The sequence below is a fragment of the Bison bison genome, unplaced genomic scaffold (assembly GCF_000754665.1).
Source record: "Bison bison bison isolate TAMUID 2011002044 unplaced genomic scaffold, Bison_UMD1.0 scf7180017864061, whole genome shotgun sequence".
Lineage (NCBI taxonomy): Eukaryota > Metazoa > Chordata > Mammalia > Artiodactyla > Bovidae > Bison > Bison bison.
In genome coordinates, this window is record NW_011494633.1 from 7,012,160 (window position 1) to 7,017,915 (window position 5,756).

The window sequence follows — 5,756 nt, forward strand, 5'->3', positions numbered from 1 at the left end:
GAAAAGAAGACAAGTCCACAATTATAGTTGAACACTTAGACAACCCTCTTTCAGCAACTGATAGAACTACTAAACAGAAAACCAACAAAGATGTAAAAGAACTGAACGGCATCATCAGCCAGCAAGATCTCATTGACATATAACACTCCAGCCAGCAAGAACAGAATATACATTCTTTTCAGGTGTTTGTGGAATATTTGCTAGGATAGACCATATCCTGGCTCATTAAATAAACTTCAACAAATTTAAAAGAATTTAAATTACACTGTGTATGTTCTCTGACCCTAATGAAATCGAATTAGAATCAATAGCAGAAAGATCTCCTCAAATCTCTAGGTGCCAGAAATTAAAACAACATACTTCATGAGTATATGAGCGAGAGAGACAGATTTATTATGAGGCACTGACTCATGCAATTATAGAGGCTAAGAGATCCTATGATCTCTTAGTTTGCCAAATGCAAGCTAGAGACCCAGCAAAGCTGGTAGTGTACTTCCAGTCTGAGTACAAAGGTCTGAGAACCAGGCGAGCTGAATATGTAAGTCCCGGTTCAGTTCAATGGCAGGGGAAGACTGATGTCCCTGCTCAAGCAGGGAACCGGGAAAGAAATAAATCCTCCCTCCTTTGCTTTTTGTTTTATTCAGGTCCTCAACAGATTGGGTGGTGCCGCCCACACTGGGAAGGGCAATGCCTTCTTCTCAGTCCAGTATTTCAAATTCTCATCTCTTCCAGAAACACCCTGACAGTCACACCCTGAACTCATGACTAACCAGACATCTGGGCACCTTGTAATCGAGTCAAGCTGACACATAAAATTAACCATCACAGGGTCAAAGAGGATGTATCAAGGGAAATACAAAAATGCACTGAACTGATTGAAAATGAAAATAAAACATGTCAAAATATGTGAGACGCAGCTAAAGCAGCACTGAGAGGAAATTTTATAGTGCTAACTTTTTACATTAGAAAAGCAAATCTCTATAATCTAAGTTTAGGAAACTAGAAAAAGAGAAACCAAACAAATCCAAAGAAGAAGGAAGAAAGTTAAAAAAGAATAGAAATCAATGAAACTGAAAACAGAAAACAATAGAGGAAATCAATAAAATGCTTGTTCTTTGAAAGATCAATAAGATTGTTTAGCAAGGCTGACAAAAACAGACACAAATGACTAGCATCAAGGATGAAATGGGATTGTACTGCAGATCCAGCAGATATCAAAAGGATAATAAGAGAATAACATGAGCTGCACACATAAATTCAATAACCTAGAGGAGATGGATCCATTCTTGAAAGACTACAACCTACCAAAGCTCATCCAACAGGAAGGAGATAATCTGAGTAACTCTATAAATATTAAAGAAATTGAATCCATAGTTAAAAATCTCCCTCAAAATAAATCCCCAGGCCCGGATATTCTCATGGGAGAATCTTACCAAACATTTAATGAGTTAGCATCAATTTTACACCCTTCTAGGGGAAAAAAATGCAAAGGAAACACTTCCCAATTCATTTTATGAGGCCAGTGTTATCATGAAGCCAAAACTAGGAAAAACAATTACAAAAAAACAAGCCTATAGACTAATACATTCAATAAACATAGAGAAGAGCAAAGAAAAAAAATCTGCAACAAAATATTAGCATATTATATTCAGCTTATATGAAAAGAATTATACACCCTAAGTGAATAGGATATTTTCCCCAGGAATGCAAGGCTGGTTCAGTATTTAAATATCAATCAGTATGATCCACCATATCAATAGGCTAAACAAGAAAAACAACATGATCATATAAACTGATGGAAAAAAATCACTTGACAATATTCAACACACATTTGTGATTTATTAAAAAAAAAACACACACAAATGTCTGTATATTAGGAATAAAAGAAAACTTTCTCAATTAGATGAAGAGCATCTACAAAAATCCTATAGCTAACATCAGACTGAATGCATTCCCCCTGACACTTAGGACAAGGCACACATGTCTGTGCTCACCTCATACAGCATAAAATTCTTTCCTGAACCCTGATCTTTCTGAGACCCCACATGAATGAAAATTCAATGCCCTATCCTCTCTTCCTTGAAAGTTGTGTTATCAGACTTATCAGCTCATTCATATCACTTTCAAGAAAACACTGGGGAATGCAAGGGAGTACATCTAACTTTATTATGCTAACTCTGTTCTAATTTATGTTAAGAAAAAGCACATTTGCTAAGTTTGGAACCTTTGAAAATAACACTGACTTGTGACACACCAGCCCCTCACCAATGTCTGTGTGTGCAAAAATGGAGGCTGAGAACTACTTATATAATCCAGCCATGAAACTGAGGCCCAGAGAAGGTGAGTGGCTGGTCCAAGATCACACAGCCAGCTATAGGCAGAGTTCAGAGATCTTGTCTCCAAAGCCAGTGGTGAAATTGCTTCCAATATGGGACTTAATCACACTGACATTTGTCCCTGTCACTGCAGCCAGGGACACAGGGACTGTCTGAGCTGGGCTGTGGCTTCTCCTGGGTCGTCATGAGGTCTCCAGTCGCTCTGAGGGCCCAGCCATGCCGATGAACAGCCTCAGTTGTGAGGCAAGGTTCGCCAAGACGGGAAGCCCGCGGCTCAGCAGCCCAATTTCAACCCCACACCTCCCATTCCAAGGAAGCAGGAAGCCTGTCTGCTCTGATTACAGTTGACAGCAAGCCTCAGGCTGGTCTTTGATAGAAATACTCCCATTATATAAAGAGGTTACATAAATCATCTTGTGATGTCTGCGTCACACCACCACAGAGGTGCTGGTTGCACCACTGTGCCCTCGCCCTCCATGTGGCCTTTGTATGTTTCCTGAGCTGGGGTGATTGGCAGTACAGCTGATGTCAGATTGTAATCTATAGACCCTTGTTTCAACATTCCCTGTCATCAAAACAACTTCCTTGTTCTGATCTACTGTTTGCAATATAAATAGGAAGCATGCATTTGTGTGTGCAAAAATCAATCTGTGTTCACTGCACACCACTGCCACTATTTTACATATTGGGCTCCCACACAATACTTTTTAACGGGCTTCTCTGCATAAAAGCAGTTTGAAAGCCCACTGCCCCCAGATCACCTCCCTAGGTTCCCTCTGGCTTGGCTGGCACAAGACATGGCCAAATGCCTCCTTTAGTTTTCAGTTTCAGGTTGCACCTGGGTCAGCTAACTCCAGAAGAGGGCCATGTCAGATGACATCTAGAGATTCTGTAAGGGTGGCCCCTAGTAGTTTAAGAAACAGAGGAAAGTTAGGGAGTTGTTCATTTCACTGGCGGATGGGCAGAAAATGGGTGCTTAATCATCAAGACAAAGTTGACCTGTTCTGTAGTAAGTTGCCTCGGGAACAAAGGAGCAAGCCAAGCGAGCCCACTCTGGCCTCTCTGGTCCCTGGCACATGGTGGGTGCTGAATGGAGTCCCTCGTGATGAACAGTGTGGATAAATTTGAGGCGGGGTTAACCCAACTGGAATGTCAGAGATCCATGGCACTGACAGCAGATGGTTGGGACGGGACCCTCAAGTCCAAGTCAGCACCGTTGGCTTGCCTTCAACAGAGCTTTCTAGAGCCCCTGCTGTGGTGTAGGGGGTCGCAATTGTGAAACAGTGCCTCCCGTTTGAAGACACATGGAGCACACAATGGGTCATCAAGTGCATGCATGGCAGACACAAGGGTCCGTCATGAAGGCCTGCTCTTTGCCAAGGCCATTCTAGGCACTGGAGATACAGAAATGAGCCAGTGGACAAGCTCCCTGCTTTCATGGAGCTCACACAGGTGGCGCTGGATGGGTGGGGTGTATAAACAATAATACTAGACAGGAAGCAGTTGCTTCTAGTCCACAAGGTAAATTCTATGTAATGGGATGTCCAAAGTACTTAATTCATGAAACATTTAGTGAGAAGCTACTTTCTTGGGCTCCAAAATCACTGCGGACAGTGATTGCAGCCACAAAATTAAGACGCTTGCTCCTTGAAAGAAAAGCTATGACCAACCTAGACAGCATATTAAAAAACAGAGACATCACTTTGCCGACAGAGGTCCATATTTTCAAAGCTATGGTTTTTCCAGTAGTCATGTACAGATGTGAGAGTTGAACCATAAAGAAGGCTGAGTGCCAAAGAATTGATGTTTTTGAACTGTGCTGGAGAAGACTCTTGAGAGTCCCTTGGACTGCAAGGATGTCAAAATAGTCAACTCTAAAGGAAATCAACCCTCTATATTCATTGGAAGAACTGATGCTGAAGCTGAAGCTCCAGTACTTTGGCCACTTGATGTGGAGAGCTGACTCACTGGAAAAGATCCTAATGCTGGGAATGATTGAGGGCAAGAAGAGAAGGGGCTGACAGAGGATAAGATAGTTGGATGGTATCACTGACTTAATGCACATGAGTTTGGGCAAGCAAGGAGGCAGTGAAGGTCAGGGAAGCCTGGCGTGCTCCAGTCCATGGGGTCTCAAACAGTCAGACATGACTTAGCGACTGAACAGCAACAACCCTCTGTGCCAGCCTTCGGTGTTAAACCAAGGAGGTTAGACTTCATCTTCGAATCTGTAAATGGAGGATGAGAGCATGTATAATGCTGGCACGTTGGTGAAAGATTTCCTGGATGTTTGAGCTGGGCCCGGAAGAGTGCTGAGGGGACAGGGTTGCCTGCATTGGGCCCAAGAAGCAGAAGTCCGAAGCTTGTCTTTGCGTCACCCACTGTAAACGGGAAAACAACTGCTTCCCTGCACAGACCCAGGACCGCACTGAGAGAATGACTGTGGGAATTCTCTCCAGAGCGAGGCATGGTTATTTTCAGTGATGTCTTTCCACCTGTGTATACAGGCCATCAGAAAATCATGGAGAAGGCTTCCTCGGCAGTCCCAGAGGTGTGGCCTGAGGCCTGGGGTGGGGCTGGGTCTGTGCAGGGTGGTGGTTCAGGGTCTCAGGCCACAGTTCAAGCTACAGTTGCCACCCCTCCCCTCGCCTGGTCGCCCATCGCTGTAGCTCCCATGTTCCTGAGTCAGAAGTTGAGAGTCACGTCCTGACGAAGGACAGAAGAGCTGAAGCTAGAACTTGACACAGAAAACCCGGTCTGAGAGGCTGTCCAACCCAACAGCTCAGGGGAGCGTCATGGCCTGGCGGGACTGACAGGGGCTTTGTATACAGACAGTCCCGGCTTCAGGTTCAAGTTCTACCAGTTAGTAGCTGTGGGCACTTGGGAACCTAGCTGCCTCTTGTGCTGCCCTTCTGGGCTGGCCACACCCACACCCTCGGAGCTGTCCCAGGGCCGCGTGAGCTGGTCCAAGTGCGTGCGTCTCAGTGGGGACCGGGTGCTCTACAAGTCTCCATTACCTTCACCCTGTTTTTCTCTCCCTCCCTTCCTTGGTCGCCTCTCTCCTTTATTTGGTGGAAGAACAGCCCCTATTAAGAGCTCTGGAGATTTTTAAAGACGCAGACTAGAGTCCCACGAAGCTCAGGGACCTGTTGGGGATGGGAGTCCATCATTGGTGGATGGGGATGACGTCACGGGCAGGCGGCGTCAGGTAGGCTGAAGGGACTGCAGGCGCGCTGGCCTCTCGGAGGAAGCTGAGATCTGAGCGGAGTGTGCAGAGAGCATCCCCACGCTCTTAGAGGAGGGAAGGCCTTCCAGACAGAGAGGCTGGCAGGAGCAGACACAGAGGGTCTGGAGGCAAGGCGGGTCTGGGGCTGGGGTAATTTGAGGTCAATCTCCCAGCAGAGAATGATGGAGAAGGTGGCT